Consider the following 27,179-nt stretch of genomic DNA (forward strand, 5'->3'; position numbering starts at 1 on the left):
AGGAGCTCACGAAACTAAGTACCTCGGACATCTAGTGGGGGGTGGGGTTCTAAAACCGCAGATGTCCAAAACGGACGCCATCCACAGGATCCCAGCGCCAGCGAGCAGGAAGCAGATACGAGCCTTCCTGGGACTCGTCGGCTATTAAAGAAGGTTCATTCACGATTTTTCCTCTATAACCGCCCCGCTCACCGACGCGCTGAGGCTCAAGGGAAACCCAGACTTGACAAACAATGATGCTGCCATAGATGCCATTGCCCTGCTAAAACATAGGATCACGTCAGATCCCGTACTGTGTTGCCCAGACTTCCAGAAACATTTCTTCCTTCAAACTGACGCATCAGACCAGGGCCTGGGCGCCATTCTCTCTCAAGAACAAGGAGCAGAGCTACGACCCATATGTTTCGTCAGTCGGAAACTACTGCCACACGAGTCCGCCTACTCCACGGTGGAGAAGGAATGCCTGGCCATCAAATGGGCCGTTGAATCGCTCAAGTAATATCTGATGGGACGCCGATTCACGTTGTTCTCCGACCATGCGCCCCTCCAATGGCTGGCCCGTCACAAGGATACTAACCAGAGGGTCCTCCGCTGGTTTCTATACCTACAACCCTTTGACTTTCGGACTTTGCATAAACCGGCCAGGTTCCAGTTGGTAGCAGACTACCTTCCAGATGTTCTCACTGGCCCGATCGGCCTGTACCCGGGGTGGGTATGTGTGAGGAGGTGCCTACAACGGACAGGGGGGTGGAACCAACAACTCCCGGGAAACCGGTGGACACGGGGAACAACACAGAGGCAAGACCAGCGGAGGAGCAGAAACGGTGAGCTGCAGCATGGATGGTTGCTTACCGTGTAGGAGTTCCAGCGCGGTGCAGCCGATGTTCTGGATTCGCCAGCCCAGGCCAGGAGAGGGGCGGAAGCAGTGCCAGGGAAGTGCCCGCGACCAACATGACCAGTGGCGGAGGTCAAGCGGAGCTGGGGTGAAGGAGCGGGAGAGTGCGCATTGCCGGCACAGCCTGTGGGAAAAGTCGTGAGGAGCCACGAACGCCCGGACCCGCCCATATGTGCTCGGGTCCCGGCGGCACTTCATCGGCGCAGGCAAAGGCACCACAGGGCCTCCCACTATGTTACAAGGGCAGGCGGAAGTGACGGGGGCGGGTTCTGGCTTTGAGGGAGGCGGGCCAACGGCTTCCCAGCCAATCACAAACGGGAAGGCCCTAAACCCTGATGATTGGTGGGGCTTTGAAACCTCAGGGAAAGATAAAAGCCTGCGAATTCTAACCAACTCGGTCTTTCATTTCCACAGGAAGCCGAGACGGAGAGTGGAGCCGACCCAGAGTGGTGGGCCTATCCGGACCTCATGCATTAAGACACAGTCCCCTTTCTCAGGAACCCACAAGGGAAGAAGAGCCTACGGTGAAGGAAACCGTTTGGACTTTTCAGTTAATTACTTTTGCACTTGAATTATACTAGTAATAAATATACTTTCAGCAACTCATCTTGACTCCCGCGTCATACTTCCACAGTGTCGTTTGAAGAAATCCTCAAAAAACTTTAAAGTATACAGCCACATCTGAGTTTCCTGTGATTTCATCAAGGGGGGAAAGTTTAAGGGGGACCCAAAACTTTTGAAATTCGGATAGACATGAATGAAAACAAATTTGCTCACGACTACAGAGGAGCCTGATCCCAAAAGCGTGCTATTGCAAATTTGATGTTAATCCACCCAAAAAGAATGTCCGCAGACCAACTTCCTGATATGGTGGCCGCAGATGCCTATGAGCCAATCAGAGAGTCACATATTTTTCAAGGACATCGTATGCAGCAGCTGATTGGTCAATTGAGAAACATGAGGTGCATCAAAACCTTTGAAATGGACTCCATGTTGGATTTGTGAACTGCGCTCGTAGTCTGTGAACATCACGGTAAAAATAGATCCCTGATTATGCCATTTGTGATGTCATCTTTGATGTCCTGGCATGTTAGTCTTAGCAGTGCATGGCGGTCAGGCAAGTTATGATTGCGAAGCTTACCATAACTGCGAAATTTCTTTGATTTTTCAATTTTACCTTACAATCATAACATCCCTTCAACAAAGTTTTGTTCAATGAATTTCATAGGTTTTTGTTAGTGCAATTTAACTATAAAGTTCCTTTAACAAAGTTTTTCTGTGAATGTATATATACACATATATAAACCCACACACATGATTCAAATATGTAAAAGCACAAATTATACAATCATACAAAACATAACTATATTATGTAGCAAAACATCTTGACATCAAAAGAACAATCCATAAAAGTAAAGATAGTACAAGAAGGGCAAAAATACAAGAAGAAAAGGTTATTGTCTGTGCAATTATTAGTGTCATTCAATCCGACAAGATATGTTAAATGTACAATTAATTCCTCAATCAACAATAGTGCTATATATTAGCAGGCTGATGGTTAGGTTAAGAAATAAACACGGATATGGAACAGTCGCTTATACGATTTGGCATTTGTATATATTTTGAACACCTGTGTTAGGACCTGTGTTAGCACCTGAGAAGGTCTGAAGTAGATCCCTGTATGCACAGAGATATCATTTTATTAAGCGTAGTATAAATATTTACTGAAATGTAAAAACAAAAATGAACTTGCAAATAAGTCAGTAGGGGACGGTGTTTGCTGACTGTGAGAGATTGAGAGGTGAGGAGAACCGTAGGCACAGCCACAACACTACAGAGTTCAACTTAATGCTATTGTGAGGGATTTGAACTCTAATGGCACAGCCTAAGTTCACTAGTAAAACGACTTACGTTGCTCATCTGGGAACAGATAACAGAAAATGTACACTAGTGCAAGTGCAATTTGTGGTGGCATAAGCGCTATAGTGCACTATAGTAAACATTGCCCTAGTTCAAAAATGTATACTTGTGCTGATATTGCGCAAAATGTCACTTATATCGGAGCAACGTTTCTGTAATCTGGCTCCCAGTTGTCTTTTCTGTCTCTTATGTGAGGGAGCGATGAATTCATTTGTAAACTGTCTAAAAAGACGTATGTAATGTGTCAGAATAACACCTATGGAAGAAACGGTAACTTCTGCCTAAGCAATAGATGGGACTGTGCGTCATACCTAGCACGTTTCTGTGGGTGTGATTAATTCATGGTAGCCGGTCTGAATTTCATAGAGGCTTCATTAATCAAACAGAACGCACGATATTCTCAAAAAGGTCATTGTATGTCACCCCAAGGTTGATGCCTCAGAAAAAAGCAACATATAAAAGAGAAAGAGATCGAAAGGCAAATTAAGCTTTTAGCTCTAGGCCTTGGGGTGGGGAGAATTAAATGTACCTTCTGCAGGCTGTGTTGCCACTAATTCATTTGGCTAACTTAGTAAGACGCTGAATCGAGGGCTCCACGTGAATTCGTCTATATACTGCTTGCCATCCTGACACCACCGGCGGTATAGTTTCATGCGCAGTGCAACACGATGACGCCATCACATATGAACACAAAGAGGCGTCACGTAAACATGACGATGCCACGCGGAAGCGGCCAGTAAGAGGCAAAGTTCATATACTTACAGTGGGCTCTCGGCAAGCACGTGTAAAAGAGACAGCCATATTTAAATGAATTCCACTGACGGGGCCAGCACTTCAGAATGCTTGGGTATTTGGTAGGTCATTCAGGGAAGAGCCAACTATCGAAAAATCAATGCAGGTGGTTAAATGATCCAGAACAAGAAGTGCACAATTTTTAAAGGTGAGCAAGCTACCATATGACCAATGCAATTGTTAAATAACAACCAGTCAAGAACACATAGAAGTAAAGAATATATGTTGCCTGCCTAATTAATTGAATCTGAGATGCCTTATTTTAAAAGTTCAAGTCCACATGTCAAAGATCAAAGATAAAATTCATGTAAATACCTTAATTAGTTGTATGTATGTATGTATGTATGTATGTATGTATGTACATGTATGTATAAGGTATTTATAAAGCACGGAAACAAGGCCCGGGGGCATCACGGTGCTGAGAGAAAAGTTAACCAACAGGCAGCCAGAAGGAGCCATTAGAATAAATAGGTTTTCAGCCTCCTATGAAACCGAGCGTACTCAGAGTTCTGCCTTAGTGACCCCGGGAGAGTATTCCACAGGGAAGGTGCCACAAAAGAGAAAGAGCGCCCCCCCACTCTCAGATAGCAGGGAATTTTTAACAGGTTTTGAGAGGTGGAGCGAAGGGGCCTCCTCGGCTGGTATGGGGACATCTTGTGCTGCAAGTATTCGGTCCCCAACTTATTCATTGTCTGGTGAGTCATGCACAAAACCTTAAATTCAATCCGAGAGTTCAGTTTTAACCGAGCTACTCAGTGGGTCATGGTCATAGAGAGGCTGGGCAAAAATCTGGCCTCCAGTTGGAATTGGGGTTAGGGGAGGCGATCAACAAAACCTCAGTTTTCTCCCCATTCAACGCATAGGTATAGAAATGCACCCCCTGATGAGCAATAGGATGAATCAAGGGGTGATGGTATACATTTAAAAGAAGAGGGGAGAGAGAGGACCCCTGTGGAACCCCACAAGAAAGGATGGTTGCGGCAGAGCGACAGGGGCGTAAAGACACTGACCACGTAGAGTTAGATAAGAAGGAAGAAAACCAGGCAATAGGGGTTCCAGTAATGCCAGCCTGCTCTAGTTACATAATCAAGGGAGTAATATGACCTTACAACACGATTAATGAAGTGCACTGTTAAACTAAATGCTTGCAGTTCATAAGGTTAGTACTGTGTACATCGTTATAAGACACTATCAAAAAGTACTCATACTCCGCACAGGTTTTGTAGACAGACATGATAACACTGTCATCAATTGTTGAAAATCAATGATCAATGCTCGCTGGTCCGAGCCACTAATCACATGATGTGCTTTGCACTCTGAACTGAACTGCTCTGAGAATGGGCACGTGTGGCTGGAGGGGAGATGAGAGTTGGCATACGTGGAGGGGAAATGAGAGTTGGCCTACTGCAGCATATGGGACCTTATATGCACTCTCCCCCACTTGTCGCGTCACCCTGTCACAGTGCGGTGCAAATATCTCAGAAATTATGCATCCTAGGGCCTTGAAATGTGAGTTGTGTTCCTCACGCCGAGACGATTGAAATGAGCAATGTCCGGTCCTTCTACGACCACATTGATGATTTGCCGATTTCAAGGCAACTGTCTCATGTGTGAAGGGGCTGAAATCCAGGGAAAGGGGTGGGGTGTCCAAATGCCATGTAGCCAGTAATGGCTGGAGGGTTCTGACAGGTAACTATGCTAAATTTGGTGTAGATTGGTGGAACGGTGTGGAATTGTATAAGGGACAAACTAACAGATAAATCACATTTTCAGACAGTGATGTATGAATATTAATCTATTTTCAGGGTCACAGAATTTAAATTGGCAATGGTGCTGATTCAACTTGGTCATTGAGTCCCTGCATGAAGACTTGCGTGTGGCTTATCCAGTCCTGCTCCTTGTATGTCACATCTTCTTGCAGATTTCTGTGACATGTACTGTAGTGTACCACTTCCAGAACCTATCACAACATATCATCTCGTCAGTGATCATGTGCAAGAAAATGATGAACCAGAGGTGCTGTAATTTTGCCACATTGAATACATGATCTATGTTCAGAAATCAGAACGCCCCTTATTGTTTGCTAGCATGCCTTTGCCCCCATGGGCATTGAACACAATAAATGATAGATTTGCCACAACTATTTCAAATATTCCTAGATTGCCAATTTGGGCTTCTGGAGGAACAAAGGATCCTTTTCTTATGAATCTGCAAACTGTACGCATCCTACAGTGGAAGAGCCCAGTTACTAGTGGTGAACCTCACACGGTCCTCTGTTAGAGTTTATTTTGCGAGGTTGATACTTGGAATTGACTAATTCGTGTGTTGCATTTTTGCATTATTTCAGTGCAAAAAGCCGAATTTCTGTTTTTGGCATGCTCATTTGTACTAATGGCCAGCGTGTAGATATTGGGCCTCATTACGAGTATGGCGGTAACACAGCCGGTGCTACCGGCAGGTTGCCGCCGGACTCGTAATATTTTACTGGCACCTGACTTCCCGGTGCCACTGGGAGATTCCTAGTCCGGCGGCCCGGGAAGTCAGGCACCAGTAAAATGTAAGTGCACATTGGAAGTGGGGACTCAGAAGCACCGGCATCGTTGCAAACGGGTCACACCTGTCAGGCACAGCGGCCACGCCAGGCAGACACAAAGTTTGCCAGTCTAGAAACATGGGTGCGGGTGAGCCTACCAGCGCCCTTGCTTCAGGACCGGCAAACTTATAATGAGTCCCATTATGTTTCATATTTCAGAAGGCTTTTACTGAATTGGGGACAAATGTTCCAAATAAAGTGGAGGGAATAAGATCTACTATTTTTATGAACAAACTAGACTTAGAGGTTAATGCATCCAAATGCGCAGTTCTGGTTTGTCACAGACTAGGGAAATGAATCCAAACTCTGCCACTCAGGAGCAATGCATCCATCATACCTGTGGTAAAAGAGTTTGATTATTTGGGTATTCGTTTGCACAGCAGCCTATCTAGCATGAGTCATTTGGATGAACTTAACATCAAAATGATACAGCCAATTGGTGGGGTCTTTTGTTTTTCTAGAAGATGCAATCGGCAGCCAATGAAAATTATGTTAGAAATATACAAAAAACAAACCTTGTCAGTGGTGAAATATGGGGTTTTGCTCTGGGGGTTCAGCAACCTGTTGCACTTACAGTCTACTGAAAATGGCTTTTTAAAAAAAATGTTTAGGCCTCCCAGAATCAGCCCCCAATGTTGCTGTGCATAAAGAACTTGGGGTGAAATGTATAGAGGACGGTCCGCGGTTGCAACCTGTCTTGCACTGGTTGAGAATATGGAGCAATCCAGAAGCAACTTTATCCCAACTCTGAATCAGTCCTTTGATAGAGAATAGATCTGCACTCACTGTACCTTGGATCAAATATGTTAAGAAAAGTCTTCTTAGAATCAATGCACTAGAGCACTTTATGCCCAATAACCTTTGAACATCTTCAATGGTGACTCATGCCAGAATGCAAATCTCACTTCAAAACTGTATGTGGAACCTCAGAACCGGTTCATTCTAGCAATCAAAGGCATGCAGTCATCGCAACAATCATGACTCAGCAGTATTTTACCTGGTCAGATCATATTTATGAAAGATCAATTGTCACTCAGGCAAGATTTAATTGTTTACCCATTACTGCCGTAACTTCTAGGGGTTGGGCACAGCCTCTGATACTTCTTGCCCCGTTTGTGGCGAACATAATGGAGAGTTGCTTCATTTTGTCATGTTCTGCCTGGGTTATGCTGATATTGGATCTGCCACACGTCTTCCCTTACTGAGGAAGAAGGGCTTTGTACAATGCATGTTGCTTTTTTCTACCTTTTCATGATGAATACCCCAGCGATTGGACGATGCTAAACGTTCTGAAACAGGCATTTAGGAGAAGAATGGCCCGTTTGGTGATTTGATGATGAATTGCGGCCTTCTGTGACCATATATCTGCATTCTGGCCTTTGTTGGGGGGAGGGGAGGTGGCTCTGTCAAATCAGCATGTCACTTAGTGTTTGTATTTTGTCCTGTTCTTTTCTCATCAGTAATGATGATTATTTGCCATTATAAATATGCACAATTTGCACTTTACCTTCCTCTGACTTTTTAATGTTTTTTGTTGTTGTATATCCGTGTTTTCTTTTATTATTAACTTTACGGTCATTTGAATCTGTTGGCCTGAGTACTTTTTCCTATGCACCCAAAAGAGTCTCAGACAGGATTTATTTCTTTTGAAAACTTTTCATGAACGCTTCGGAAATGCACTCATGACTGAAGGGTTTCTTTTTATGTAATATGTGTAATATGTCATCTTTTATGGCGGTTTCCACTGAAATGAAGATTTATTGATCTGAAAAATTGAAGTCCAGCACCCCGATCTTTCTGAGCTTTTTATTGTAGCAGGCTCTGTCTTGGAGTGAGCCTTGTTTGGTTGTTCGTAATAGTGCCAGGCTATTATGCAATTCTATGCAAAAAGGACGAGCACACTCGTCCTTGGAACTTAAGGGGTTAATCAATTGACCTTCAGCTAACGCCTATTTTCAGTCTCTGAGTAAGCGACTGTGCATTCTGGTAAATTGCTCAGTGGGACTTCAGTTGCATCTGATGCCCAGTATGGCCCATATGGGACATGTGTCCCTCAGGCCCGCGTGTGATGGCTCGTGTACTGCCATAGGGTGTTTTGATCTGCTATTTTCTGATATTGGGAGCGTGCACGCTCCCCCTCTACTCCACTGATGAGTAGATACAAAACATGTATCTGAGTATTACTTTCACCTTCAGTGTCGCATTCAGAGTGTGGCAGCCTGACGTCCAGATCACTGCTGATTTAAGCATCTGTTGTCCATCATCCCCGCAAAATGACATGTATGTCACAGCGGTAAAAAGGCAGCGTGCTATATGACAGTGGACACATCTACATCAGTGGATTATCTGACTTCGACCTATGTGAGACCACTTCCGGTGTCAGACTGTATGCCGGCAGAAGTGACGTCAGACATCTTGCAGCATCCAACTGTACAGTGGTGAAAGTGACGATGGACTTCTTCGATCATCAGAGAGTATGGTAGCGGAAAATGTGTCTTAACAGGAAATAGGCCTCATGCCAAGAAAGACTGCAAGCAAAGGGACAGGTTGGCAGGGAGCAAGATCACACAGCTTGAGTCTGAAATCATGGCAGGTGTTTGTGCCCCAGCTTCACCAACATAGAATTCAATGTACTTGTAGAGAAAGATGATGGCTGTGGAGGAGGCACCACTCCTAGCATCAGAGGCCCATAAATCCATTGGCCATTAAAAGAGGGGCATGTGGTCCGCCATTGTAGTGTCTGTCAATGTGGTGTCCAACATTCCACAAGACAAGGAAGACCCACACAAGTGCTAGAAAGATCTGAACACACAATGCTCAAGTGAATTTCAAAGGTCGACGAGGCAAAGGATAGCACTGCCAAAGGTGAAACAGACACCATCATCTGGATATCCTGGGAGCAGAACATGTTGCCAAATTAAACTGGACAATGGGTCCTGATAAAAGTGAATGAGACCCATGCAGCTGACAAGTTCATTGGAGCCATAGGCAGCATACATGGCACACAGGCCACAGGGCTCCACACCATGCAGGCACAGCAAGTGTACACACACCAATGACTCCCCCAACAACGACCATGCACACAGCCCCAATTAGGCATATATTCAAAAGAATTGGGTGCTATATCTGTACAGCACATGTACACACACACACACACACACACACACACACACACACACTCACACACACACACACACAACGAGAAGCACCTGCACAAACATGGATCACAAGACACTTGCCACAAAATGTCCCACATATGGAAATGCGTGTCAAGCTGCACTATACATACAATGTGTGGGTAGCAGTGCATGTTCGGGGCACAGTGATGCATGCCCCACACAACTTCTAACCAATTCATGGCATTTCGGTCTCGCTCTCTGTTCTGGCAGGCAGCACTTCACGGGAATCATCTGGCAAGGCAGACATCTCGGGCACAAGGCTGCCAAGAAAACAACTGCCACAGATAACACCACCACAACTGCAAGTGGCTCTGCAGGAGAGAGAAGTCATGTCCATGCCAAGGGAGCATCACAGCAGGTGCCAGGTAGCACCGAAGGGGGCACATGTCAGCAATTAACTTCTACAAGCGAGGCACAGCTCCACCCACACACCATATATGTGCAGGCAGAGGAGGATGGGCTATAGCAGACCCCGAACAATTGCTTGACCTGGTGCCGGAAGGTGAGTTGGTACCTCAACATATGGAACGGCTATGCTTGTCAGACTCCAATGACACTTGACCTATTACACCAACGCACACCCCGGCATGCACCACCATGCAGCTCTGTTGGTGAGGGTAACATAAGCTAATATGTGAGGCATCATATCCGGCCGTGGCAGCCGAATGTCAGGTGAAGTTGCAGGGGGGCATTCTACAGCATCTTGAGGAACAGGCTAAGCTACTCAGTACACAGATGAGATCCATGGCTCAATCAAGGAGCCCCGTGACCATCCCACTGCAGCACCTTTGACCAGTCTGGAGCAAGAAGGAGGACCAAAGTCAGGCAATGGATCAGGGAAGGCGACTGGTTTGCTACAAAGCAACACACACCTCATTGAACATGGATGTCATGTGAGCTTTGCCTGCTTTGGTAAACCTGCAGTGTAACTTACCTGTCAGCCTGGTATGGTCTATGGAGACCAGAAATCATATGCAGGATAGGGTGGACACAGTACTCGACCAATAGAAACCACCAATGTTACAGCTCTTGCAATAGCAGGCACAGACATCGCCATCCTATTTGTCCAGCCTGACTTCTCAGGAGGGCTCGTTACTAGGTGACACATCTGAGACGCTGACTCCACCTGCATAGAGGAGATGATGCCTCAGATCAGACGTGGCATTGTTCACCAATAGGCCAATGATCGATCACGTGTATAGGTGCCCAGGATTTCCTCAAGTGTCCTGCCCTGGATTGAACAGCAACGCCCTGCCCCTCTTGGGCAAACGTAAGGCAGCACGTGAGGGAATATGCCAGGGATTGATTGTGGTGCAGCACTCGACCCCTATTAGGCAACCTCAAGGGAACACGTGAGGAAGCATGTCCTGGATTGTGTCCTAGATTGATTGAACTGCAGCACCCTGATAATGTTGGGCAGCCATACTGCATCATGTTAGGAAAAAGCCCTGACTTAATTGAAACACAGCAATATGTCCTTGTTGGGGGACTGTAACGCATCGTGTGAGACAACATGCCCAGGACTGATTCAAGTGCTGCAGTCTGCCCCTATTGGGCAACCGTAAGGTAGCACATCGGACAACAGGCCCTGGATTGACTGAACTGAAGCACCCTTCCCTGTTGGGCTAAATATGTGGAAGGCATTGTGCATCATAGCTTTGGATGTGAAGCAGACAATAAAGAAGTGTGTTGCATCCATATTCTGGGGGTCTCCCCTTCTCCTGACACCATTCCCAGGGACCTGCATAATGGACCTACCTAGCTGAGAATGGCCACACGGGGCTTTGTCTGTCAGAGCACCATATGCACGGGAATGCGGGATGTTGCTAAGGCAATTACCTGTCCCTCCATGTGGACAGTTTGCACTCACAGGGGTCAGGAGTGTATGACAAATTGAGCAAACAGCCAGAGTACTTCCCCATGCATGTGTTGCCATTCATTGTTGGCCTCCCCAATCCATGTGTGTGATTGCAAATTCATATCTGTGCCAACCTACATTCAGATGTATTCCAAGGTGTATAACTCCTTGCGAGTACCTGTCCCCTGAGGTAGTAATTATTTTTTTGACTCTATAGTACATCACAATATGATTTTATTTATATTGCCCCTATGTCGACACGTGTTTCGACCATTTGGTCCTCTTCAAGACAGGGCTAGTCCTACATATGTACATGTATCATACATTATCACAAGTAATATTATCACGATATTGAATAGTACCATACCTTAATCAAAAACAGAAAATATACGGTTGGTAAGAGGAGGCTTGGTAGGGTAGGAGAGGCACAAAATAATAATAAATAATGAAGATACAAATTACACACGCATTTCCTGTAGAATTGGTTAGCTACTCCATATCGGTGTTAGCCACATGTGTGCTAGTGGATTGTTAGCATACTACTAAGTCCTTCACCACCTGCTTATCCTTGTCACTTTAGTGATACGTCTATTGCCCATCTTTTATTATGGTGAGTTACCCAAACTAAGGTGTGATTTAATCGAGTTCTGTGATTGTAACATGCTTTTCGTTAGGCTGATGGTAATATCCATCATCCTACATTTTCCAGTACTCAGTGTCATGTGTTTCCATCTATCTAACAGCCTGTTGCTGTTTCCAGTGCTTGATAAAGCAAACACACCCATATTTCTCACCTTGGTACTCAATCTTAATTCATGCTCCCACTCTCATATTTCTTGTTTCTTGGATCACGATCCCTTGGTGTGCTATTGCATCTATTCCTTATTTCCTCCAGTAAGTCCCAAATAATAGTAACTTCATGCAGACATGTATTCTTTTCCATTTCGTAAGTCATTTGTCTACTCTTACCCTCTATTTTCTGTCTTTTTTTCCCCAACCATTCAAATGTTTTCATATTTATTATGTTGCATAGAGATTGTTCATTCACTTTACAACTTTATTCGGCCTAAACGGCCATCAGAGTAGGTCCTAAAAATACATTTCTTGTGCAAAATTACAACAAAGCAACCAAAACAAAGAAAATGCCACCAAACAAAGCATTTGACCAAAGGTCAACAACCACCTCCCCCATGTCCCTTGTAGCACCCAATGCACCTTGGGCCCAATTGAATGAGATTTGCCCCTGCCTCTAAAATTACTACAGTGACTGCTGACACGATAATAGCTTCCCTGCTACAATCTGAGCTTCATCATTATCTAATCTTATCCATTCATTTTCACGTTAGGGCAAGTAAAATCGTGAGGACCTTCTTAACTTTTCTACACCTCACGGGTTACATCTAAGATTTTCACGAACTCGAGTACAGTACCCTGAATAACCAATACATTAATTCCTCAGTCTTTCACAGCTTATTGCTGTACTGTAAAAGAGACACAACTTACCTTGATGTGCCCCCATGTTAGAGAAGTGCAACATTTCACCAGCATCCTGCATGTACAGTTTCGGTCACAGGAGCCATTTTGAATTTACGTTTATTTATCTTTGTTTACAATATGACACCATTGCTTTTACATGTGACGGCATATGTTGTTTGGCGGCCATTTCCATTGTGTTTCCTTTTTTATACGCTATCTTTAAGATCATATAATACTAATGTGGTCCTAGCTCATGTTCTTTATGAGTTAAAATTAGTATCCACTTTTGTTTACATTTTATTGATAATATATAATCTTTAAGTAGAACGACTGGCAATTCCATTTGAGTATATTTGGGCATTGAGTGATCCTAAATATATTTAATGCTATGGCACAACCTTGATCCCTATTGGTGGTCATGAAGTGCTTACGCATGGGACATACTTATTCATTGCATCTCTCAATAAACTTTTATTCAGTTTTACCTATTTCGTGCTTCCCTTTTTTTGGTTATTCTAGGGGATGGAATTGAACCTCTCACCCACATTATTAATTATGCACAATGTACCCTTATTTTCAAAATCTTTATCTCTTCTTGTTTTCCCATTGTATATCTCTGTTGGATACAATCAGTATCCAATATTTGTATGGCAGGGTACATTATCCCTTGTCTCCTGGTGTCACATAGTTAAGAGATTCACATCACACAGAACATACATAATGCCATCATAGTTTTCTCTTTACATAGCATATAGTGTACAATCGGGGACGTCGCCATCCATTGCAACAATTCTTATTATTATACAATGCCTAGATATGTCTAATAATCATCAACACCATAGTCATACATTTCCATTGACTCACTTTCCTAACATATAATCAAAACATATAATCACGTCACCCAAACAAAATGCCAACATGTGATATATTAAATTACTTGTGTTTACCCTCTCCATTATCTTTCTACATGAACATTTTAAACAGTGCGTAAATGGTTAGTTAATACAAACAGCATTGTGTTCCTTTCTTTAACAAGGTGTGCTATTCCTTTTACATTCAGAAGTCAACTTATAAGAATACACTAATTTGTATTTAACGCAACCTCTGTGATACGAATTCTGCATATCATTTTTGCCTCCATTAGTCTCAATTCGAGTTCCTGATCTCCCCCTCATTTGCCAAGGGGGACCTTGCTATCAATGTATGGTGTTTCGTATCATCCATTTGTTGTACAGCTGGCCCGTGGGTGACTAGTGGGAAGTTCTGATCTTGGCTCCCAATGGTCAAAAAGTGTTTCTGAATGCGGGTTCTCTGCTCCCTGAATGTACTGCCAATGTACATCTTCTTACATTTGTATATGAATCCATAAACAACAAATTTAGATCATACCTTTAATTTTGATCTTTCCTGAGTTGTTTTGTATGCATATCGACACATTGTACATGTGTCACACCACGAAAAGCCATTTTTCATTGGCTGTAACCAGCTACCTGTTGTCACTAGATCCATATTTGACAGAAACGAAGGACTCAATTTATTTTTGAGGGTTTGCACTCTGGTGTAGATAATCATTGGTCCGTAATCCAAATACCTTTAAATGTCCTTGTCCAAATGTAGGAGGTACCAGAGTTTCCTCAAACCATGTGTGATAAGGTAATTGTCCTTCCAATATTTGGTCACACATTTTATAGTGCCTTGATCTTGTTCAATTTTCCAGTCTTTTTGTTTCAAAGTCGTTTCTCTTTTGATCACTCTTTTGATCACTTGGACTTTGTCCTGTGCCTTTTCAATACTGTTCAAGGAGCTGCCTCTTGCCAAAAATCTTCTCTTTACCAAATTGCATTCCAAATGAAATGTATCTCAAAATAGATAAGATGGCCCTAGGAACGAACCAGCTTCTCCAATTATTGGGCAAAGAATTGAATGGAAGCTGTCCTAACTAGTCTAAATAGCCTTCAGAGATATAGAGAATACTCACCTCAGGGGTTTAAAAACGGTAAACCTAAAAGCTAATTATTAAAATGATCCAACCCAGTGCTCAGACGATTCACGATGCAACTTAGGTTCAACATATTGGGGACAAAGGAATTAATGAACAAGTGGAACAGAATAGATCAAGACGACATGTTCAGGCATTGCTCTAATGAAGTCGAGTCAAGCAGACATATATTGACAGCATGTACAGTTTTGAAGCCTTTGTACATTAAAGGTTACAGGGGTTTTGTGAGCTCGATAGAGAACATAAGCAGCGATCAATTTTGCTCAGCCTTCATAGGGACTGAATTTATAGTCGTTAATGCAGCAGCTTTTAACATATGGAAACTGGCGATTCCTTAGATAGTTATTGGCATCTGTTTCAATTATTATATGATTACATTTATGATTCACATTTAGTTATCGCACTTAGGTATTTTATTATTTTTATCTTATTTTCGCTCTAATCATTTAGATTTGTAAATGTGATATTTGTTTTTTTGTTGTTTTTAAATGTGCAAAAGTTTGTTCTCGAATATAAACTAAATGCATAATAAATAAAACAAAAAAGAAAAAAGAAATGTATCTTTGTCTTCAAAGTGGCACCTAGCTCTTGTAAATGATCCCATTGGTATATTATTAATCACTGATTTTTTGGTGGCAGCTTGTTGGGTTCAATGTGGAATTAACTTCTGTTTCCTTCCTATATGTTTTCCTTTCCATACAAGCAGCACATCATCTATGTACCTCCGCCACATTATGATGTGTTCCTTAAAACATGAATCCGCATACACATATTCATCCTCAAGGTGTCCCATAAAAAGATTTGCCAGGGCTGGCGCATATTTTACACCTATGGCCACCCCTTTTATTTGCTGGAAGAATTGATCATTAACGATACATTTGTTATGTTGTAGGTTTGCCTGAAGCTTTTCTTTCAACATTTGCTAAAAGTGTGATGATGAAGAATTCCTGAATGTGTATACAAGTGCTTAAATTGCTAACTCATGTTGTATAGACGTGTACAGAGCTTTAACATCCATCATCACTAGTCTGTAACCTGGTTTCCATTCAATTTCTCTCAGCAAAATAATCACCTGTGTAGTGTCTCGTAAGTAAGATGGCAATTTGTACACGTATGGTCTAACAACAGTGTCCAGATATTTGGAAATTCTTTCAGTGGCCCAACTCATCCCACTCATTATCAGTCTTGCTTCTGGATTTCCTTCATAGGTTGTGTGTTTTTAGGTAGGAAATACATGGTAGGCCTTGTGGGCTACTTTACTGTTAGATACATTTTTTCCTGGTCTGTCAATAGGCCCTGTCTGTGCCATTTCGCAATCAGTTCTTTCAATTCATTCACCACGTCATGTCTTGGATTAGTGCTCAGTATCTGGTAGCAACCAGGGGTCTGTAAGTGTACATTAACCTTTTTGATATAGTCATCCTAGTTCATGATTACAATGTTACCCCCTTCGTCTGCCTCCTTTATAACAACTGATTTATCTTTCATTAGGTCTTTAATTGCCTGATATTCGGTTCCCTTTACATTGCTCTAGATTTTACTCTTCCTTTGGGTTTGTTTGTCAATGATTTTGTTTATATCCTGTAGCACTGCTTTTTGGAGTGTATCAATTACATTGTCCAATGGGAATGGTAGAATACAACAAGATGTAGTTCTTAGTTCTTGAATTTCTAAATTCCTGGATCTGATAGTCAGTTCTTTAAGAGTATCTAAGAACAGTTGTGTTTGTCTCTTCTCCCATAGTTGCCAATCAATGCGTGTTCGCACTATCAGTGATATTGAGATCACTTGGGGGGGAGACTACTTCATGTACATTCATTTGTCGAGTCTTATTTGCAATAAATATTTTATGTTTTAATTTTCGAGTAAACTTGAACAGGTCTGCTTGTAATTGAATAAGATCACTTGGTGCAGATGTAGAAAATGACAGACTTTTGTTCAATACTGAACTTTCAGCAGGGGTCAAAACTCTCCTTGATAAATTAATAATGAGATCTTTTATCTCGTAGTCTGTGTCTGAACTTTCATGCTCGCTCTGGTCACTCTCTTTGTTGGATATACTTGAATGTTTGGATCTATTCTTCCCCTTTCCTCCCGTCTTTCCTACTCTTATCTGTGTTGTGGTACCAGTGGTTAAGGGGATCTTGAACCTGACCTGTTTGAAAGGGGTAGCCTGATTTCCTCTTTTGTATCTTTTGATCTTTTGATTTATTGTAAAAAAAAAAACCTTGTTTGCTGCTTGGCAGCACCGTTTTATCACTACTTGAAGTACTACCTCCTACATTCAGAAGAAGTCCCAAATTAGAGCTTGTTTCATGGCAGTGGATACCTCAGAGTGTGTGGTTGAGATCTATGTTTCTATGTCATCTTGGTCATCCCCCTCATCCTAGATGTCTCTCTCACTATCTGATGGGAATGGCACACCCGTTCTTGTGGCAAGGTAATGAAGGATAGAATACACCAATATGAGGCTGCACACCTTTCCAGCCGTCTACTTGAGGGTACCACCTGTGTAGAGCCATCTATTTTTCAACATGCTGAAGGCATGATTATCCATTGCGTGGGTCTTTCTGTGGAGCTGATTGTAACTCTGATGTGCCCGTGTTTGGGGATTATGCCCTGCAGTCAGCAGCCACGGTTTGCATGGGTGTGCAGCATCACATGCGGTAATTGAAGGAATAGCAAACATTAGTCAATTTGGCAGGGATTCATGATATGTCATCTGAACATAGTCTCAAACCTTGGGTGGTCGAAAGGTTACCTTGAAACAATGTCTGCTTCACATACAATGTGGCAGACGGCTGTTTTGCAAGACCATGGTGCTACGAGAGGAGCCGCGAAATGTTGTACATATGTGACTGAAGAGCATCTGAGCATCACACACATTCTGCCGGTTGATTCTGTGGAAGCCTTTCCTGTTGTGGAACAGGCACTCACATGCTTTGGGGTGAATGAAAGCCCCATGGGTGCTGTCTATTACACCTACAATATTTGTGATGGCTGCCATACTCTTGAAGTCACCATTTATCCTGTTGAGCATGGTATCATCAGCAGGGTAGGGGATGATGTGTTATCCCACAAAGTAGATAATGGCATCCAGCAACTGCATCAGGATGCCGCTTAAAGTGGGTTGAGATACTCCTGCTACACCACACACTGTCTTCTGGAATGATTAACTCGCACAGATGTGCAGGATGCCCATCACTTCCAAGATTAGTAGTATTGATGTGACAACGCCTATCTGTGGCTTAAAGTCGGAAGCTAGGTCATCCGTTATGACCATGATCGTCTTTTGATTGAGATGGTATAGGCAGAAAACCCCTTCTGTAGTCATAGTCTACAAACATGCCCTTCGAGAATAGGAGCATACTCTGTAATGTTGTGAATGTGATTAACTAGGTTGGGGAGAATGCATTGGTTAATAATGTGGCAAGGTAAGGCACATGATTCTCTGACAAAGGACATTGCATTCATTAGTGCCTCCCTCCCACTGTCTTGTGTTGCTGCATAGAGGTGGCTAGGAGTGATATGTGTCATGTAATGTGGGCCCCATGCTGTGCTATATGCAAAATATACACAGTTTACTGTGACTCTCAACATAGCCACACATGTCCACCCCATTGATTTAGTCTACTACCCGTGCATGTAGTGCTGTTTCGACCTCTGGTGATAAGTCACTCACTGATGAGTCCGTGCTTCAAATGTGCACCTTTCCCCTGGTCATCTTGCTGAACGGCTCCTTACACTGAAGTTGTAGGTCGCAAGTGCCCCATGTGCCCCCACTATAGCCATGTTGAACTGTTATGTTATTTTGTAAACATTTCTGCCAGATCCACGTTGGCAGCACCTTCAGGCATTATTTTCAACAGTGTCTTGGACAATGGGTATTCCCATTATCGGCCAACATCTCAGGAGTATGCGCCGACCAACATGTTTATGCCACTTTTCTATCTGCAGAAGGTCAGTGCACTTGGCAGATCAGTGGCAGGTCCGACAGTGTTCTTTATGACACTTGAACTCCACTGATAAATGATGGATGGGCATCAGGTTCTTTCGCAATGGCTTTCCCTGTTCCACAATTTGAAGTGGCTTTCAACCAAACTCTAAATGAGAGCTTTAGCGAACTGTACGTCTGGGTGTAGAACATCGAGCCATGTAAACAATGTGTTACAAGTTGCCAAATTGCCAACCCAGATCATGATCAAATCGTCTATCTTTCAGGTTCTACCATCTGAAGCATGGAGATTATGATGGGAAAGTGGGAATCTTACTTCATAATTTGCCATAAGCACAATGGCCAGACTGGTGGCAAAATCCACTCCCTAGTTTTTCTTTTAATCTAATTGCACTATGCAGCTTTGAAATTGGAAAACAATTATATTACAGAGCTATGCTCATTCTAGTGGGTCACATATTTGCGGCTGTGATTTTGCAGACCAATTCCTGCGTGCAAATAAAAGAAAAAAAAGATTGTGATCGCAGGTGTGTGTCCCTTGAAAGGACATCCCACTGTCCCCAGACCACAGATTCATCCACTGAAAGGCAGAACAGCGGTGCCCAGAATGCAATGATAAAGAAAAACAAGCATTGGTAAAGCCAATATTGCGAGCTTTTGAATAGTGTGAAGGCACCATGGCATCATGTAGCAAGGCACAGACAAGTTCAAAATAAAATGGTTTATTAACTCAATTATCAGGATGGTCGATGGCCTAACCTGCCCTATGCTAAGGTGGGATTTCCCTACCTGAACAAAACTAAGCAAGGTCTGAGTCAGAAAATTCAATTTAAAACTCTGTCTGTGTCCAAAACCTATCCCTCACAACTAAAGCTAAACAATGTGCAGGGATGTCAACAATAAAGGAAATGGTGATCAAAACAAAGTTCAGAGCTTCTTCCAGATCCTAGCTTCCTTTTCAGCTTCTCTTCCCCAAGTTCAAGAAAGTTCCACAAAAGTCTTGAGATTACCTTTCTCAAGTTCAAAACAGTTCCACAAATCCTTGCGGTTCCCTTCCCCAAGTTCAAAGTAACACAGTTCCACAAATCTTCGGGGTTCCCTTCCCCACGTTCAAGGCAACACAGTTCAAAAGAAAGGGATCTTGAGGCTTCCGTCCTCAAGACAGCATTACAGTTCATCAAGTCTCAGATTTCCCTTCACCAAGACTTCAACTTGCCAACTTATACTTGGTTTCAGTCTTTCAATGTTCAACACAACTCCAGATCAACTTGACACTCCTTCTGTATTGAATTAACAGTTCACTTAAATGACTCCTTCTTGGTTTACTTCAATAATGTCTTTGGCTTTCACAATTGAGGGATCCCCCGGGCTAAGCGATGTTGTCAGACCCCACGGTCCACTCATTACAGGTTGCGCAACCAGGATCCCTAGGCTCTTCAGCCCTCATAGGTGCTGCTGTATTTGTCCCTGTGACGGCCTCCTGGTTTTATGTGCAGGTTCACACTCACTTGGTTTCTCCTTGGCTTTGCCACAGTGTGTCACATATCCTCTGCCATTCTTTGCCCTTGCTGCACTGTATGCATTGATAAAGTTCATTGCTCTGCGGTTTTATTTCTTTCCCAACTTCCTGTCATGCTCTTTTGCAAACTTCCACACTTGCTCTCTTATTTGATATGTTATTTTCAAATGGGCACTTTCACAATTATCTTGTATCAGATCATAGCTTTGCCCGTTAGGTTTTCCTTCAATTCAGTATTCAATATTTGTGACTATTTACTTTGCTGCTTAATTTTCATTTAACCCGTGGCTTTGGATTTGTTTCAATCTGCACATATCATTTGCTTCATTCAGCACTCATCTCACTCCCATGCAGTCCCTAGGGTCGTCCAGGTTCTGAGTGACATTCGCCCTCACTCATCAGTTCTCAGCATTCCTTTCGGGCAGCTGCGTCGCTCCTCTTCTGCTCCACATGCTGGCTTGCCTGTAGCCACAAGCCCCTCTCATGCTTCAGATGCTTCTAGGTGCACGCTGGGTGCTCAGCTTCCATTTTGCAGAGGCTGGCAGCAACTTTGCTTCTTTTCCTTGGCCCAATGCTCCAGCCGTGTCTTTCCGGCCACAGAGCTCCCTCCCACACCTGTGGAATTCTAACTGCCAAACTTGCCCTTCACTCCACAGATCCTTGGGTTTGTCAGCCGGCGTGCTGGCTCCCCTGCAGGACCCACCATGGATGCCTCCTCAGGAATAGGACTCCCTGCTGGTCTCCCCCAAACAAGCCTCCCTGTTCGTTTCACCTGTTGCTGGTTTCCTCCCTTTGTATACACCTGCAACCACTTGACAGGTTGCATGTGTGAGTTTCCAATAAGAATTGCCAGGGACGGTCCTTGGACAGGGGGACACACACACACACACGCACGCACGCACGCACGCACGCACGCACGCACGCACGCACGCACACACACACACTCCTCTTCCCTCTGCCCCCCAAAGGGCAGCCAATTACTATTGTCATTTTGCATGGGTCATTCAGGGTTGATGGTTGATTGTTGCATACTTAAGGCAGGGTGTGATGAAGAAGAGAGTTGTGAAACAGCATCTAACTGAACAAAGCATGGAATGGGTAAAGGGCAGAGTATGGTATTTTGTGATCCTCTTGCAGCTTTGATGGTTCTGTATGTTTCATCAATCTTTTTTTTTTGACGTTTGCCAGATTATAAAAAAAACTATAGCGCTCTTCTAAACTGATTTTATATTCACTAAACTGTTCTTTGGAAGTTAGTATGTTGTCCCTATCATTGCGTATTAGAGTTAGAGGGCCCCATTGTTCTTGTCCTTGCCATATACCACATACAGCAACGTAGTGTAGTTTTCCTGATGACAAAGCATTTACATCAAATAGCTTCACAAAACTGATACCCATGAGCTGAAATATGAATGGGCAGGCCCGCAGAGTTGTGTCACGTGACATGGAGTAATTCAATCATCCGATACATGCAATACATTCTTATTATGAATATGGTTGTATGCACACAGGTGCTATTTAGCCAACTCTGGAAGAAGAGAAAGGATGTCACCATTAAATAAGACCATCGATGGTCATCCCATTCCCATAGCCAAAAGCGTAAAAACCCTAGGTTTCTATCTAGATGCCAACTCCAACTTCAGCAAACACACCAATATGATCGCCTCAGCCGCTGCCTATACCGGCAAGCTCATTAGGGCCAGCAGACCCTTCCTATCACCCAACAGCTGCCTCACCCTTGCCAGGGCCTTAATACAATCCAAACTGGATTACTGTAACAGCCTGTACCTAGGCGCTAATCAATCCATACTCAATAAATTGCAGGTAATACAAAATAACGCCTTACGCGCAGCCCTCAACATACCCAGACAAGAGCATATCTCTGCCACTAGGAAAGCCTGCAAATGGCTTTCCATACGCCAAAAAATTGATCTAAAAATCATCTGCCTCACGTACAAAGCCCTCAATCACCTAGCACCACCTTATCTAGCTAATAAACTCACCCTGAAACCTGCCACCAGACTCACCAGATCCTCCAACACTCTTTGCCTACTAGTGCCTAGGTTCCACCTAAAAAGAGCGGGAGGGGTAAGTTTCACAGTGCTGGCCCCCCAACTCTGGAACTCCCTACCGCTTAACATCAAAACTCTCGAATCCTTCCAGATCTTTAGGAAGCAGGTCATCAGATGGCTGCTAAACAAAGAATAACACCACTAACTCTAGACCCGTGCAGATACTGGCTTAGACACTGTATTTATTCTGAAAATTGTATTTTGTACGCACTGCATATGTTCTGTTTATTAACCACTGTATATATATGTATATATTATAAACCTGTACGAAATATGCACACTGTAACCATATTCTTAAGCGCCCTTCTACCTCCGGGTTTGGAGCGCCATACAAATAAAATAAACAAACAAACAAACAAACCATAAGATCTGGGATGGTGCCACTCCCTATGACGCACGTACCATGGGACTTTCGGCACCTAGTTGCACATTTTGACTACATGTCATTGATTTGACATAGCAATGGGCTTGCATGAAAGCTAGATTAAGTGACGCAAATTTAATTCTGAACAAAAGTGCCTTGGTGTGCCCAAGTTCTTTATTGAAGGGTTATCTAGGAACTCCCGTCCCCTGCACACTATCCAGTATCTGAAAACAGATCAGTAATTTGATAAAGTAATCAAAGGTTCTTTTACACAATTTAGTATAAGCACTTAGTAAATAAGAACATTTTCCATATGACCATTTTTGTAGAACATAGAGATCGTCCTTTATTATTGTACAATGTTTAGGCCCAACACGTTTCGAGTTTACACTCTTCTTCAGGGGCAATATCAAAATTCTTTCAAAATATTTCTAAAAAGAATAGAAAAAGGTACAATTTAGCATTTTGTTTGTTAACTGTGCTTCCCTAAGTAGGGGAGCCCAATTTTTCAATCAAAATCAACAGACATAGTTTTGTAATCTCCACTTCCATTACTTCATTTCCAACATTGGTTTAGACAGTTGTGAGAGAACTTGTTATACTTAATTCATCTGAACAAATAGTAATTATCAAAACCCTTTTGCAGAAATCAAGTCGAGAAAAGTAAGGGTGGTCATGCCCTCATGTACTAAACCTAACTCAAGATAAGATTGTCGGGTAAGTAAGTCGCTTACCACAGGTGAGAGTATTTTGAAGAAATAATTCGAAATGTTGCATCCGCACGTATCTGTGGTAGTCAGTCCAATCACTGGCATAGATTAGGGCTATAAATCAGAGAGAGTATTAAATGGTAAGACAAAATGTCCTATATAGTGAAAGATCGTATGGAAGAGAAAAAGTATTCAAATGAACACTTACAATTTAGTCAGAAAGTGATGCACTGTGGTGGACCCCGAAATAAAGGGAGAATACTGGAAGTACTCCTTCTGGTGATTGAGCTGAAAGATAGAGTAAGAAAGATAGGAAAAATAATATAAGTACGGTTTGGAACCAAGAGTTAGAGCAAAGCCGACCCACGGCTATCTATTACTTACATTTCAACAGGTCAGAGTGAGGGAGTCATGGTGGCGCTCATCCCGCAATCAGGATGTGTTGCCTTCATGAACGGTCCCTCTTTTATACTTCCGCAATAGAGATATGTCAGAGCGTTGACGGCAGATTGCTGCGCACGCACACGTGTGGCGAGTGTTGTCAATCGTCATGGCTATGACGTCACCTCCGTGCATGCGCGGTAGACTGTAAACATACAGTTCCATCAATATAAGAACTACTAATGCCATCCAAGGCGACCGGAACCATCACAGCACAACCCGGCCCAAAATGATCATTTAACGCGGGAGCATTCTATCCGAAATTGGCCGCCAAACTCAGCGCCCGTCACCATCCGAAGAAAGCAAGATGGCAGCCATGCCGGCGCCCAGCAGCAAACTACGAACCTCGTGGTGACGGGCGTGTGGAGTGCTGGGGAGCTGGAGAGGAGGAGCGGACGGGTGCCTGACATCCGCGGAGGTCCGCAGACCCGCCGACAAAGAGCCGCCAAGATCGAGTCAGAGGCAGCCGGGGCCCGAGACGAGAGATCCAGCCGTAGCCTGTACCTGGGCGCGCGGCGCTCGCGTGCTCGGCTGCGGGCAACATGCTGAAGTTGGCTCCCTCCTCTCCTCCCGAGCTGACTCGGAGCCTTGACGCGCACACCGGAGGAATGTCGGGCGTTGCAGGTGGGTCCCCTATCCCCCGCCCTAATGATCGACGTCGGCCCTTCTCCCAGCACCAGCCGACAACATCGCCAGCCACATACGAGAAACGCGCGGAGGCGACCAGGGTCTCCCCGTTGATTGATCTGCTCCGGGGGCGTGGGGCACTGAGCGGATGCCCCAGGGCCGCTCCTGCCGCCCAGATAAGCTCTAACCTTGTAGGTCCCACCAAGCAAAGCCCCCTCTCCGCGCAACAACTGGACACCCTGAGCCAGACCTAGCCTGCTAGATCAGCAGGGGACCCCAGCAACGGCCCAGGGTCCCTCCCGGACCAACGCTCCACGCGGCAGTCCCACCAGCTGAAGCCCTACCTGCTACAAACTTCCCCCCTTACAAGCTTCCTGGGGCGCCCCAGCCCATATACCCACCCAGTGAACTGGTTCGCCTCGGGGCAACGGCTCTTCCCGCCAGCTCTTCTTTCCACGCTCGAATGCCCCTCGATAGCTAACTGTGGAAACGCACGTCCAGCCGCCCCAACAACTCTCAGGAACCTGCAAGACCTGACCAAGCAGGGAGCTTGGAGCAATATTCACCCCTAGAGGCTTCCCCCACAATCCTAGTGCTTTCCGGAGAACTCCGTGACCTCTTCGGCCGAGACCGCTCCACACAACCATCATGTCCAAGCAAACGAAGGCCAACAAGGGCACGGATATAACCACCATGTTCGCCACATCGGATAAAAGTAAGAAGCAAGACCCTCCTAAACTCACCCCACAGAAACTTCAAGAGGAAAGGGGTGCCCTCGCTACCAAAGGGGACCTAGTGGCCTTCATGGCTGACATTAAGTCCGAGTTCCGCTCTTGCCTCTCAGAACTCACCACCAAAGTGGAGCAGACAGATCAGAGGGTAACGGAGGTCAAGCAGAGGCTCGGAGAAATCGAAGACCATTCACGGGATCACACAACCACTCTAGGGGAAATCCAGAGATCCATCAATACCCTGCAACACAAATACGAGATCCTGGAATTTAAACAGGAGGACCTGGAAAACAGGGCACGTCGCAACAACCTCCGCATCCGGGGCGTCCCAGCCTCCGTCCCCAACAACAAGCTGGCAGAGTACGTGGGGAGCTTCTTCGAGGCTTTACTCCCAGACCTAGACAAATCCCAGCTCTTGCTAGACCGAACCCACAGGCTATGCCCATGCCGGGGAGTGGACTCAGATCCCCCCCTGATGTTATCACCAGGGTCCACTTCTTCACAACCAAAGAGGCTATCTCAGCGATCAGCCGTCAAGGAGATGATATCACCTTCCAGGGCACCCCACTTCAGATTTATCAAGACCTCTCATTACTCACCCTTCAGAAAAGGAGAGCTCTCCGACCCCTGGTGCTTTTCCTCCAGGACCAACAGGTCTGATACAGATGGTTATTTACGACAGCTCTGCAGTTCTCATATAAAGGCACCCTGCGCTGAATCAGCCACCTGGAAGACGCAGAAGAAATCATGCACCTGACCTCACCCCGAGAGCCCTCCAGGCTGAACCCAGAGGGGACTGGGGACCCTGAGCCACGCCCCTCCCCGAAGCCTAGACGGTCATCATGGTCGAAAATACAGCGGAACAACAGGAGTAGATGATCAAAGGTGGTTCCGCGTCCCAGGGAACCGATACTATTCCAGCCTCGGCTCACCTGGCCTCACCTAATAGGGATCCACCACCTCACTTCTAAATTAATATATCTCAACAACGGTGGCGGCGGGCCATACCCATGGCTCATACCCACTCCAAGGAAACGTTCCAACTCTAGTTCCTTGGAAACCCACAGTACACAATACTCGGATAGTTGGCCCTGTTGGCCAAGGGTGCGTCCGTACTCACAATGTCGGCCCACCCACTAGTTAAAGTTGCGGCCCCCCTTTGGGGTCCCATGTTAAAACCTCAAGTGCAGGATGATACTCTCATGGCTCACACCAGAAATGGCGGTTGAATCACCCTCTTGTGACTCCCCCCCAACCCAAGCGACGGGGAGAGAAGTAATATCAGACCATCAGACCTTGAGACTTCTTTCCCTAAACGTCAAAGGACTGAACTCTCCTAGCAAGCGAAAGGCAATTCTACTAAAACTCCAGGACGAGGAAGCTGCGGTAGCCATGCTTCAGGAGACCCACCTGCTACCGGCGGATGTTAACCGACTTCGCTCCCGGCTATTCCCACTTCAATTTTTCGCCTCTGGAGCAACCAAAAAGGGAGGCACTGCGATCCTCTTTAGAAAGGACTTAAACCCACAGGTACTGGAAATGAAAACGTGCCCAGAAGGCCGATTCATAGCGGTCAAATGCCTTTTGCTAGGAGACCTATACACCTTCATCTCGGTGTACGCCCCCAATGCTGGACAATCAAACTTCTATAACTCACTGGGTTCCTCCCTCGCACGTTTCGTAGAGGGCCAAGCGATAATCGGAGGGGATTTCAATGGGGTTCCTGACCCCACCAAAGACAGATCACACCCCCCGACTCCGGCGACTTTACCCAGGCGCTGAGCCTCCTCCAGCTGTTCAGATCCTTAGAGATAGTGGACGCGTGGCGGGTGCTTCACCCCACCGAAATAGACTACTCTTTTTACTCATACGTCCACCGAACCTTCTCGAGGATCAACCTCCTCCTAACCTCCCCTCAAACCCTGGCCTTCATCAAGGAGGTGTCCATCGGCACAAGAGCCATATCCGATCACGCTCCAGTGATCTTAGAACTCCGGGCCCAGAACCCCAAACTCAACAACCCACGTAAATGGTCTTTATATGACCCG

The sequence above is a fragment of the Ambystoma mexicanum genome, chromosome 9 (genome assembly GCF_040938575.1).
Source record: "Ambystoma mexicanum isolate Mex_15411 chromosome 9, UKY_AmexF1_1, whole genome shotgun sequence".
Classification (NCBI taxonomy): domain Eukaryota; kingdom Metazoa; phylum Chordata; class Amphibia; order Caudata; family Ambystomatidae; genus Ambystoma; species Ambystoma mexicanum.